Raw genomic sequence first — 14087 nt, forward strand, 5'->3', positions numbered from 1 at the left:
AGTCCAGGTGAAGGCATAGAATCAAAGAATCATTAAGGTTAGAAAAAACCTCCAAGATCATCAAGCCCAACCTTTGGCTGAAAAACCACCATGTCAATGAAACCATAATGGTAAGTGCCACAACCAGTCATTTTTTCAACACTTCCAGGAAGGGTGTCTCCACCACCTCCCTGGGCAGCCAGTTCTAGCGCTTAACTACCCTTTTCATGAAGAAATTCTTCCCAATGTCCAACCTGAAGCTCCCCTGGTGGAGCTTGAGGCTATGTCCTTGTCTAGTTTAGGGCAAATTTGGGGAAAACCCTCTGGAAGGAGCCCCCAGAAAACAAACCCCCACGGCCCCTCCCCACCCACCTGGTTTGGGAAAAAATTTTCTCTGAGAGAAGTGGAAAAGAACCTGTTTATTTAACAAACAAAGCACTCCCCAGCACCAAAAAAAAATTAACAACACCAGATGACAGCAAAACTCTTTCACCACTCTGAAGAGATGAACAAATCCAGAAAGTCTCTCCTGGGAGTGGTCGCCCGGGTCTGGGTATTGGGGATTGCTCTGGGCACTGGGGATGGCTGCTGCAGATCACAAAATGCAGGCTCTGGGTGTTCCTCGGTGTTTCCAGGTCCCAGTCTGGAACAGGTTGGTTGGTATTCAGGAAAAGGAAAGGAAACAGTTCAAGGAAAGAATAGGACTGCTTAGCTAAACTAACTAGGAAGCAAAGGCAAAAGCAGAAGCAAGCAAGCAAAGCCAGCAAGCCAAGCAAGCAAGCAAAAGCAAGCCAGCCAGCACCAGCCTCTTCTAGACAGCAGACCATGGGGGGAGGTGAACCAGCTGATAACAAGACAAAACAAACCTTCACTTTCAGTCAGTTCTGAAAGCACAGAACATAATATCAAACACAAACAGAACACACAATTGGAGATACAAACACCATAACATCACCCTAGGACAGTCCTCTTGTCCTGTCAAGAGCTGCCTGGCAGAAGAGACTGACCACTACCTGGCTACACCCTCCTTTCAGACAGTTGAAACATTTAAATCAGGGTGATGATTTCAATCAGTTGAAGAGGGTGATACGGTCCCCTTGAGCATCATCTTTCCAGGATAGACACCTCCACCTCACTCTGCTGCTCCTGACAGGACTCATTGTCCAGACTTTTCACAAGCTCCATTGCCCTTCTCTGAACATGCTCCACTGCCTCAACATTTTACTTGTAGTGAGGGGCTAAGAACTGGACACAGCACTCAAGGTGTGGCCTCACCATTGCCCAGTGCAGGACAATCTCTGCCCTAATCCTGCTGGCCACACTATTGCTGGTACAAGCCAGAATGCCATTGGCCCTCTTGACCACCTGGCCACACGCTGGCTCAAGTTCAGCTGGCTCTCAACCAGCACCCCTGGATCCTTTTCCACTGGGCCATTTTCCAGCCACTCTGCTCCAGTCAGTTATCAGTCTCATCAGTACAAGGAGTTGTCTGCCCTATCTGAATCAGACACAAATCTTCTAAAATCTCCAATAATTGTATTTTTCCATTAGAGCCTATGATAGTCTTGAATTATTTTTGCCTTTTCCTCTATTTTTTCTTTCTGCCTCTCTTTGCCAGGGAATGATTCACCTTCAGTTTATGCTGTCAGTTGTGAAAGCCCCTACATGTATGAATTCCATTTAATCTGTGGAACTGCTGTAAAATTTCAGGGTTAGGGATGTTCTCCTCTATGATGCCCAGATGCTATTCTCTGCTGACAGTGCTCTCCCAAGCTTTTGTCCTCATCAGGTTAATTAGTACCTTCCCTGCCCCCAGAAAAAAAAAAAAAACAAAAAAACAAAAAAAAAAAAAAACCACACCTGACAACACCAAAGACTGCATAACCACACCGAAACAGCAATCCTGAACTTGTAAAAACATTTCCAAAGCACTGCAGCTGAGTTACAGCACTAAGGGTCAGCAGTTTGTTTTCCTGCAGTTTTGTGGTTTCAGGCCCTCTAGATGGCTGCATAACACCAGCAGTATGCCAGCTGCAAAAAGGGAATAGGTACAACAAGGCACAGATTTTACATCAGGTTACTCTGAAAAGGACATCTTTATCACTAGTTACGTGGTGACATTCAAAAGCCCTGTATGGACCAGGTGATCAGTTACCCTTCCACAAGGGTCACTGACAGGAACACTGACAAACTTGACAACAGCCTCAGCTGGAAGACCTCACTGTTTGGAATTCTACATTAGATTATTTTTTCCCACTCTTATTCATGGTATTTTATATAATACAACATTATAATACAACGTCTCAGTGAATGAGTCTGCAAGAGTAGCTGTAAACTAAGCTGCTGAAAATCACTAGCACAAATACCTATGCATTGACACGGCCCTCACAGTTTTAGATGGCATAAATGAAAAGCAAGTTCTGCTATTCCTACAGTCCCTGACAGACAGCAGTGGAATCTGGGAGCAAAAGCTCTAGAAAAATGGCAGCAGAAAGACCTATTTGTCATTTGAGCAGTAATGAGGTAACAGGCATTATGTGTGTCTCAGCAGCTACACAGGCCTGGCAGCCCCTTCAAAGCATGGCAGCTTTCTCTGAGGCTAAAATTAACAATCAGCCTTAGGCAGAATGAGGATTTGTGATGGTAGAGGTGTTTTCTTGGTACAAATCAGGAGCATCACTTCTGTTTGAAGGTTTGCACTGTGCTTACTCATTTCCAGAATGGCTGCAGAGTGTCCTCCCCCCTGCATCCATGAAGAGAGGATCAGACATCTTTTGCAGATTGGGTCAGGCATCATTAGCAGAGAGTCTGTCCCTATTAGATGTTCACGTCCCCTTTTTCAACTTCTATCACTTCTGAAGCTGGCATAGCACCTGAGTTGAAGGGGTTGTGTTTTGACTGTAAAGTTAAAATGCCATTTGGTCAAAGTCTCCATTTCTTATGTGGCAAGTTGAGATGTGGTTATCAGGAACTTAAGCAAAAAAATCCAGAATTAAAAAGGACAGAGGTAACAGGAGGCCTTTTAAAGAGGCCCTTACTTTTGCCTTTCTATGCAAGGTGAGCTTTTCAAAAACTCTTTATTAAGTAATCACAGACTGGCTAAGGTTGGAAGGCACCACAGTGGGTCATCTGGTCCAACCTCCCTGCTCAAGCACATTACACAGGATTGCACACAGACAGCTCTTGAACACCTCCAGTGAGGGAGACTCCATAACCTCTCTGGACAATCTGTTCCAGTGCTTTGTTGCCTGCAAAGCAAAGAAATTCTTCTTAATATTCAAGTGGAACCTCCTGTGCATCAGTTTCTGCAATTGTCCTTGTCCTATTGCCTGGCACCACTGAGCAGAGCCTGGTCCATCTTCTTGACACCCCCACTCCAGACACTGATGAGGTCCCCTCATGGCCTTCTCTTCCCAAGTCTAACAGACCCAGTTCCTCCAGCCATTCTTCATAAGCGATGCTCCTGTCCCTTAATGATCTTTGCTGCCCTCCTCTAGCCCCACTCCAGTAGCTCCCTGTCTCCCTTGTACTGAGGCACCAAGAACTGGACACGGCACTCCAGAAGAGGCTTCATGAGGGCTGAGTAGAGCCGAGTTATTTCTAGGCCCTCATCATGGCCACAGAGAAAAAGCAAGGTGGGGGCCGTAAAAGGCAATGAAGTGGGAAAATGAGGCATTTTGCAGCTGGGAAAACAAAGCAAATATAATGTTTTTAAGGAAACTATTTTTTGCAATTGTCGTTGATTTCACATTGAGTTAAGAAATAAAAATGAGTATATATTAACCCAGCAGTGGATTTCTCAAGCAGGCTAAAGCATAGGGCTTGTCACTGGTTTTATTTTTAAATATAAAGCCCCCATGGGGATTACATGCCCTAGAGCTTTCTCTCCCAGGCTGAGATCTCACAGCATTGACTCAAGGCTCTTTTTTTCATTCACCCTCTGGAAATCACACAGCAATGTCCCCTGCAAGCAGCATCTGAATGATGGGACACAATTAGCACCCACTGAGAGTTTGCAGGTTAGAAGTTCAGCAGCAGATAGGAGGCTAAGCTATGTCTATTTTGGAGAAATCACCAGTATGACTAGAAAAATTAATGTAGCAAATCAGCAGTATTAAAACTGGAAGATGGAAATATATGAAAGGTACATTATGTACAAAGAGAGCTAAGTGTGTCTTCCAATAGCCAAGTTAAATATGGCACAACTGAGGTTAATGTGAACCCTCTGTCTGGAGATCTCAAGCCCAGAGTTATGGACTCAAGGGGGACAATGTGCAAGTTTACCCTTTTGTCTTGTTTGGCTTGGCTTAATGAAAAGCAGACATTACACTAAGCTGGCAGCATTACAGAGTCCCATCTTCACAGGCTCCTCTCTCCTCTGACTCCCAGCCCTGAAATGGGCTTGTTGTGAAGTGCCAATCATTTTTTAACTCATCACCTTTAGCCATATTTATGTAGATAGTGTTTATGTGGAGAGCCTTACAATTTGCAAAGTTACTGTTTCTGTGCACGCTTAATGAGTCCCTTATAACTTTGAGGACCTGCTTCATGCTCTGAGGCTGGAAAATTCACTTCACTCTTTTCATCAGGAATTCATAAAATTGCTTTTGCAGAAAGTATAGTAAATTACTACACTATTGTAACTAAGCAGCTCAATGTTGGATTAATGCTGAACATCTCAGAGGCATCAATACTCTACCTGCTTTTCTTAACTAAAACCCTGACAACCACAGCTCCTGCTCAAAGTCTTTTAAGGAATTTCTTCCCTCCCACAAAATGACTGTTGTAAGAGAAGTTTGACATTCTTGCTCTCACCATGGATGCAGAGACCACTTGCATATGGGGGCCATACCTAGGGTGAAGTTTAACTGTGCTACCTTAATTGTGTCTGAATGATAGCTCATGTGTTTGAGTCTCAGTTTTTAAGTACTCAGCTATTAAATACAAATGTGGGGTTTTTTCTCGCAATACCCCTTAGAACTTATCCAAAGTTATGCAAGAATTCAAGGGAGTTAATGATATTAGATGCAGTAAAAAGGACCAAAACTTGCCAGAATTATACTCATTGAAATCAGTGAACAAAGTCCATCAAAAAGACAGGAGAAAAAATAGATGAACTGAAATGCTTAAAAAAAATCCTGCACCAAAGTGAAAACAGTAAAAACGCAGTGGAATGACACAAAGTGCAGGGAAATGAACCAAACCTTGTCCAATTGATCATCATTGAATTCGCAAGATTTAATTTCCTTTCATGAAAAGAAATACCCATTTCATGAAAGGAAATGAAATCTTAAAATAATAAAAAAAAAACTCAAACAAACATGCCTGGAAGGAGATATGACCAAGTAAGACGCAATTGGAAAATAAAAGAAAATTTGCAAATGGACAGACTACAACCAAAGGATATGGATGGGATGAGATGTAGTTAAAAGGACCAAAAGTTTCCAAAATGATACTCAAAGAAATCTTGAAGGCAGGGAAGAAAGTCAAACAAAAAGATGGGAGAATAAATTGATGAGTTGAAATCGATAAAAAAAAAATTCTGCACCAATTTGAAAACAATAAATAGCCAATGGGATGACATGAAATGCAGGGAAATTAATCAAACCTTGGCCAATTTATCCTCATTGAATTCACAAGATTTCATTTAATTTCATGACATTTAGAATGGATTGGAATAAAATGAAGTGCAGAAAAATGAAAGAAAATTTGTAAAATAATATACTTTTTGAAATTATTAGAAAATTGAAATCTCAGTGTATAATTTCCTTTCATGAAATGAAAATGCTTCATTTTATGAAGGGGAATGAAATCTCAAGATTTTAATGAGTATCATTTCATTAAATTTCAGCTCCTTTCACTGCACTTCATTCTATTGCATTTCAGTAATTTTCCTTTTCATAAGTAATTTTATAGTTTTCAATTTCATTTCCTTTCATTATATTTCCTTTCTTTCTCTTTCATTCCATGATTTCTCATTTCATTTCCTTTTACAAAGTGAAATCTCAACACTTCATGAAACTAGATGAAATCTGCATATTACAGTTAGTATCATTAAGTTTCAGTTTATTTCACTGCTCTTTACTTCATTCTTTTCCATTTGTTTTCACTTCTTTTCAGAATTTTTGGGGTTTTTTTGCCCTAACTGGTAATCAAGCTTGGGCCTGCAATTTATGGTGCCCATCCACTTGCATGGTCTTAATCTTATGTGCGTGGGGGCAGCAATGTTGTGACCCTGCCATGATTCTGTTGGTACATGTTTTCCAGCCCCAGTGTCCCTGGAGCTCTAGGCTCTGTTCCTCTCTCAACTCTATCTCTAAGCCTGATGGCATCTTATTGCTGGGACTGTGGTCCACATCACCAAGGGTGGTTCAGATTAGAATTATGTCAGAGCAGCAAAGCTGGGGCCCTGACTGCATCACCTTGGCATGCCATTTCCAGCTGCAGTGTGCCTGGAGCTGTAGGCTCTTTTACTCTCTCAGTCCTAACCCAAATGACAGCTTGGCACTGTGGCAGAGGTCCTCATTTCCATAGATGGCCCAGAATAAGGAGTGAGGAGACAGCAATGTTGGCACCCTGCTGTGATGCCCATGCAATGCCTTTTGCAAGGGACAGTGTCCCTGGAGTTGTAGGCTCTGCAGCTCTCTGACCCCCAACCCTAACAGCAGCTTGTCTCTGCTGGCAAGATCCCTATCACCAGGGCTGGACTAGATTCAAAAAGTGTACAATGAGGAATCATGGTACCTGCCATTATGCCCTTGCAATAACTTTTCTAGCATTAGCAGTATCTTTCCAACACCAGATAATAGCTGTATTAGAAAATCATACGAAAAGTAAGCCTAAAAAGGGATGTAGATGAAAAAGAAAAGCAATGGTTCCTGTTTTGAGCATAATGTAGACTAGCTGTAATGTAGAACTCGCAGAGGATTCAGCAAGTCTGTGGATCCAGAGACCTGGTACCCACAGAGACAAACTGCAAGACTGGGAGTAGAATGAGCTACAGAGAAATGATACAGCTAAGGGAGAGTACCGTGAGCTGTGGCACAAGGTGAGGAAGCTTGTTTAAAACATGGACAGGTTGCTCAGGGGACTTCAGTCAAACTGGTACAATCACCTTTTAGTCTTACACCTGTCTTCATATAACTGTTAAAAGTCTATAACCAAAGTACTACCAAAACTGGACATTAATTCCTCCGGAAGCATTTTCTGCCCCTCAGTAACACTTCAGCAGGCAAGTAGGCGAAGAACATAACTATTCCCTGCTTCAAACTATATTTCTCCAGATTAATTATTTCCCAGCTAAGATTTTTCTAGTTATCAGAGGGAAGTTTTTTTCCATGTATTCAGATAGGAACATCATACAGCTCTAAATGACAGTGTTTCATACATATAAATAGATCTACTAAGTATGGATCTGCTTTTCTTCATCTGGACAGACAGGCCTTAACTAAGGAGAAGTTATTTCTTCACCTGGCAGCCAAGGGGTACATTTCATCAAAAACACTTGTATGATGTGGTTGCAGGAATGATGAAGTTACTCCTGGAGAGAAAAAGTCCAGGTTCATAATGGTCCACATGACCCTCATTTGGCCATATCTACCTTCTAAGGGAGTTCATGTTTGAATTGGCATGGTACCAGAACAATTTGTTTTTGAAGGTGTTTGACTTTGCTTTGCCCTGTATAAGAGATAATTCTCATATATCCAAGCTCCATTCTCCCATGGATATCAATACACACTGCTCTCACAGGGAAACCAGAACTGTGTGTACACAGCTACTGAGGAGAGGATTCACATCCAATTTCACCCGGACACACAGGCACTGTGCCCAAAATACCTGGTCCTACTGCAAAAAAATGAGAGCAAAAGTATGGTAGCTACTAGGAACCCTCTAGTCTCCAGGCTAGAAAACAATTTGAATTAATAGAACTTGAGAGCATATTCAAATTTGTCTAATTTCATTGCTGTATAGAATGGATTTGCTCAACTGAGACTTCTGTCTTTGAGGAAAGAGTCAATGCTACAGCCCAACTCTGCCAGGCAGCCTTGCAATAATGAAACTCAGAAGTGTGATCATTAAGTAAGAACATGAAAATACCACCAGGTGAGCAAGCGGGTTGCAATTTCAATAGTGTTTTCATCACAAACATTTTGAATTTTTTTTAGTTATTATGAAAAACTCTTTCACAGTGTAATTTTAAGTAAATCACTCTGTACTAAGCTTTTTTATTTATTCTTTACAATTTCCATCATTGGATATAAGCCTCTTCAAAGGAAGAGCAACTTGTCAGTTGAAATGTTCTCATTAAATTCTTAAAAAGGCATTTTTTTCTTTCTTTTCTCTTAAAAGGTTTATAATGTGATGGGTGAAATATAAAGAATAATTAACCCCATGGGAGAGTAAGTTCCAAACATTATTTTCTTTTTACACAATCTGAGCTGGATGAGCAGGATTTGGTTTTAGTTCATCAACCAAGGAAATTATTAATTAACCCTAATGGCAAAATCTTTATCCTGGTAGATGTCCCAACCTTAAAACACCCAGCCTAGCTTCCAGAGCCTCCAATCTGCTTCTAAAAAAAAGTTACAAAATATTATTGTTCTTTTAGAGTCAAAATATTCAGGGTTCAAACCAGCTGTACAGCTGGAGTGGCAGGTTACTCCCTCAGATATGAACTGTCACTTGATTACACTGTAGAAGGGTTTTTAGCACAATCAAATTCAGATGCTCCCTGGTGTAAACCTGCAAAGCACTGCAGACTTGAACTAGCTAAGACTTTTGTCCTTTTAATCATGGAATCCCCTAAATTAGGTATAACACATCCAAAGGATCACAACAGACCAAGGATGAAAAAAGATGAAGCTCAATAATTAAAAGGGCAGAAGAGAGGCTTTGCAAACTGCTTGTTTGTCTTAGGTTACAATGTAAGTAACCAAAAGTATGTGTTCTATCACCATCTTCATAAGTTGTTAAAATCAGGTGGGGCAGTGTTCTTTCTCTCTTCCATGGACTCATCCCTGATGAGGGGATCCCCTCTGGGATCTTCTGCTAATGGGCGTTGAATCTCACTGCATGACTCATAAAATTACATAATCCCATTGTGAAATACTTGCCCCAGGGGGAGAAACAAAGCATTCCTACCTGGACATAATCTGGCATTTGGAACACCACAATCAGCCTTTCCTACCAGGCTCCCAGAGGACAAGAGCTACATAAGCACCACTGGACCTTCAGAGGAAGACAGACCCTTCTATGGTATCACTGCTTTGACACAACCACATCTATGATTTCCACAGGACTGCAGCCACCATTTTAATCAGGCTGCTACCACCCCCCTGATCTCCTGGGTGTCAGGTTGTATCCTGACTCTATCAGTTTAAGCCAGTGTTTCTGTGTTATTGCCTTTATCTTAATCTTCCTGTTAAATTGTAGTTCTGACATGGGGTCTCACACTGGTTTGCTTTAAGACTAGTACATTGTTTTAGTATGTTTTCATTTTTCAAAAAGAACAATTCTTTTGAAGTGTTGGGGGGGATTTTTTTCTTGGCACAATTTTTTCCTGTCTTTGTGGAAATAGTTGAAGCTGTTTAGAAGGGACAGAGAAAAGACCAAGGCTAAGGTGGTCAAGCACTTCTCGCACCACAGGCATGAGAGAAAGAAGTTTAGGTTGGTATCAGCAAGAAATGGTGCCAATAGGAACACTTACCCTCTATCAATAAACGGTTCTCAGATACAATATTGCTGCATTTGTGCTTTGTTTTTGTCTGGGAATCTATCAAAAAGAATCCTTCCTGGCTCCCCTTTTTATAGCAGGAAGGGACATGAGGGCTGGAAAGCCAGCTGACCAGCTGTGCAAGGGAGCTGATGACCATGCCAGAGCTCGCAGGTTATCTCAGCTTACAGCCGTGTTTGGCTGAAGTTTATGCCGATCTGCGAGGCTCTGGGAAGCCATCTAACATTACCAAGTGGGATTTCACATACATTCTCCCACTGTTGCACATACTAAAGACTAATGTGACAGAAGCAGCACAAAGGGACAGATACCTGTGACACCATCCAGAGCCTTTTGGGAGAGGCTAGAGAAACTACACAAGAACTTCTGAGTCATCTTGTCATGATTCACAACCCAGGACTTGATGCCAGACTTCCAGGAAGGCTTGACTGGCTCTCAGAGAAGTCTCAGTCATCCTTAGTATATGTTGAAGCAATCTATAAGGAAATGTAGTAAAATGTAGTAATAGATTTTTTTCAGGATGGGTATTAATGTGGAAAAATCTGTGCATAGGACATTAGTCCTCTGAGAGATCATATTCTGGACATTATATTCCTGAGATGATTCCATTTCATTAGCAGATTTTGTGCCCTTTGCATTAAGCCTGTGGTTACAACATGAGAAAAGATGACATGTGTCATCACCACCAAAAATCAAACAACAAACAACTTTCTACACCTAGTTCTATATGATAGGGGGCTGGGAAACAGAGGGAGTTTCGAGATAGCTGATCTTTTCCCTCTGTGACTGGAAACTAATTGCTGCAACCACAGAATACAAAATGAAAGGGAAGCAAGACATAAAAATGCAGACAGTAACAGTCTTGTAAGAGCAAAATTAACAGAATTATATTATCTGTCTGTGAGACCATGCTGAAAACTTGCAGTATTCCAAATCATACTCTTTTTTATGATGGGTTGAGGCAGCATCTTGCTTTAGTTTTTTTATTGCAAATTATTTGAACCAGACGTATTACATGTGTGCACATTTTAGGGCAGCTCCAATTTAGCAGATGCCTTGTATTAATAATATACAGTTGTGACAGGAAATGTGGTTTAGGTTCCTGGAAAAACATAAAAGCTAATTCCATTACTCCATTTCATGGTGCTTTTCCTCAAATGCTAAACTGGTTTTGATTATACTGAAACCTTATAGTGAGAAAACTTTGTCAAGAGTATTATCACTGCTTATCCTCCTTCTTACACGTCTTCCCCTGCTGACCTACATTCTGGGCTACCTGTGAACAAGCCTAAAGCACACATACAAAATTGTCCTACAAGACCTGGCAATGTTGCAGAGTCCTTTTACCATTTCAATTAAAATTTTTCCTTGGAGGTTCTGTGTTCTGCTTCTTATTTGCTTTTTAGTCTGCCTGAATAAAAACATTCAAGACTCTTGCACTTTAACAAAACATTTCAACAACAACCCCCCCAAAACCTCTTATCCCTAGTAACTAGACAAATCATGGTAATTGATCTCTAGAGGGAGTTTATTAAAAGCCTAAACACAAACACTTTCCAGAACACTGCTGTAATAAGCATGAACTCAAACAAATGCTCAGTTAACTATCTGCAGTTTGTCACTTCAAACATTTCAAGCAACTGACTTGAAAAGAGTTTTACTCTAGGAAGAGGGAAGCATGTTCTGGTGGATTAAGAAATAATACTGAAATGAATTTGCTTCAACTAAATTTGTCTTCAGTGCCAGAAGATTTATACAGCTTATGGATCATTGTATGTAAACAAAAGTTACAAAAAGAACCCATTACTTCCAATGCACCTAAATATATGTCTTTTTCACTAGTAAACCTCAATTAAACCTAGAATTCAAGAACATTAGTCTGATGATTAGCAAGCTATTTTATAGCTGAAGAAGGATAAAAATATTTAATTAATACCTGCCAGTAGAAAAGGATGACCAAACAACAACAAACAATGAAACAACCCATACCACATAGACAAACATCTACAGCTAATATTGTGTTTGGAGCAAAAGCAAATGTCTGGAGGTGAATTTCAAAATTAGAAAAAGATGAGTTTAATAAGAACTTAAATGAGATGCCCATAATGGAAAGAAAGTGCTTTGAGGTTTCACAGGGCTCAGCTCTTCCCTGCAGAAAGCTCTCCATCAGGGTATCAAATGATAGTACACTTAACCAATGAAAAAGAGGAATCATTGAGCTTTCATTTTTCCATCATGATACAGCAACACAACACTGGTATGTAGCTCCCACCCCTTCGCTGAAGGTATCACATCCATGTCTGGATTTGTCCTTACCCCTCCCCAGCATTACAGTATTTTTCACAGCACAGCTGATTCCTGTTGGTCTAAGTGTTTGTTTTGGTGTGTGGCATCTTGCAAAGCTCCAGTAACGCAGCCTTGGGTTTGACCCATGCTGTAGATTACATGTTCAGTGAACCAATGCATGAGATGATACCCTCAACAATATGGCCATGGTAGTCCTCAAAAGGGTAATGTTTGGTAATACCATTGGAATCACACCAGGAATTATGTTTACACACATTTTCATCCAGGCAGATTAGGAAAGGCCACAAATAGATTCTCACTTTGAGTGGGTTGAGAAAACTTGAATGAAAAAATATGGTTTTAATTCTGGAATGCTTTCTCTTCTGCTACTTTTACTACACACATTTTACTAATCTATAGCAATCAACAACTGGTCTGAGATTAGCACAGTTTGTTGGAGCACAGTGCTAACAATGCCAACGTCATGGGTTTGGTCCCTGTATGAGCCATTCACTTAAGAGTTGAACTTAATGATCCTTCTGGGTCCCTTCCAACTCAGACTATTCTGCAATTCTGTAATTGTTTTCAGAAGATTTTTCTCAGCAAACTGCACCTCTTATCTGATGGCACCTGAAGGAGCAGAAAGTGATTTCATTAGGAAATGAGAGTCATGCTCTCTGCTATGAAGAGATTTTTAGTCTAAAAAGGGGTTGTCAATAGATGAGGTGTACAATTTAATCTTGCTCAATGTGAGTAGAGAATGAACTACACTGACTTTTTCCAAAGAATGTACCCTTAAGTCCTTTCTGAGGCCACAGCAGTTTAAAAATACATAGGTATGTAAATAATTGTTCAAGAATTCTGCTTTACTGCTCCATAACACAGCAGCAGATAGAAGCAATGTCCCTTAACTAACCTTCTGCAGACTTGCATCAATACAAATCATAACAGAGTGCTGGATCTTGTATTCACCTTAAAGTAATACAGAAAAAAATTCCCATAAAGAGGAATTAATGAAATTAAATATACTAAACAATGTCTTAACTTGGACGGTAAACATTGCAGAGGAAGATTTTATCAGCTACCAGAGAAACCAATGCATAAAAGTTGAAAACTTCTGGTGACAAACTTCAGATTAGCAGCTGTAAGGATAATTCTCTAGTGGGTCAACCTTCCACATTACTAGAATATGCACTACCACACACAACTCTCAAAGACAGACTGAATTTCTTCTTGACAGTGCACACTGCCAGTTGACTACAAGACAGCTTTCAGCAGGAAATCCTGGTAAAATTCTGTAGTCTGTGTAATGCAGATGGTTAGACTCAATTTTTGCTCTGGTCAAGTCTGGTCTTAAACTACATGAAAGGTCAAAAATTATGGTATACCCATCAAGGGAAAAGCAGAGTATTTTGCATAGAAAAATAGAAAACACCTGTGCTCACTGACCAAGCTTTACATTTAGAAAGTGGAAAGAAAGGCAATATTTCAGCAGAGACAAGACTTGGCCAAGCTTTGAAAAGTTTCAAGTGAGCAGATTTCAGCACCTCTCTGCTTAGCCTATTTCAGAAATAAGATACCCTGCTAATGGAGTTTTGTCTAATACCCCTTCTGAAAAATTATATTCCAAATATCAACAGATTTAATTAGTTCACTAATCAAAGCCTTCAAGAAAGAAGCTAGGAAGACCGAAATTAGTGCTTCATAGTGTTTAAAGAGAATCCAGGGAGGCTGAATGGCTCACAGGGATCTACACTGTATATACAACATTCACACAGTTGACTTGCCACAAATTGTGGTGAGAAGCTTCAGAGAATTTTTGAACTTGCATGCTTAAACTTTTAAGAATATGGTCTTCTGGGGAACAAGGTGTCAAATTGACTTCCTCATTACCATTCTGAGCATTATATTTACATCAGTAAGTACCTTTATATACATTTATACAGCCTCTCTAACATGGACACATGAAGAGTTTCAGTAGCAAGAAAATGTCTGTCAAAGCACCAGAGTTGTGTGCTTTGAACAGATGAAAGAAATAATTGAGCAAAAGCATTTTATTTAAAGTACTTTATCAATTTTGTTAGCCCTT

At 40.3% G+C, this 14087-nt stretch overlaps 1 long non-coding RNA gene across 1 annotated transcript in view; it reads right to left on the reverse strand.

The window, feature by feature from the left end:
* Positions 1 to 381: 381 nt before the first annotated feature.
* LOC144245987 (uncharacterized) overlaps positions 382 to 14087 on the reverse strand; it is a 39886-nt gene continuing 26180 nt past the window's right edge. Inside the window, exon 2 of the long non-coding RNA XR_013339576.1 lies at positions 382 to 622. This is a non-coding gene — a long non-coding RNA (uncharacterized LOC144245987). The remainder of the gene's footprint in view (positions 623 to 14087) is intronic.

Source organism: Lonchura striata, chromosome 3, assembly GCF_046129695.1.
Source record: "Lonchura striata isolate bLonStr1 chromosome 3, bLonStr1.mat, whole genome shotgun sequence".
Classification (NCBI taxonomy): Eukaryota; Metazoa; Chordata; class Aves; order Passeriformes; family Estrildidae; genus Lonchura; species Lonchura striata.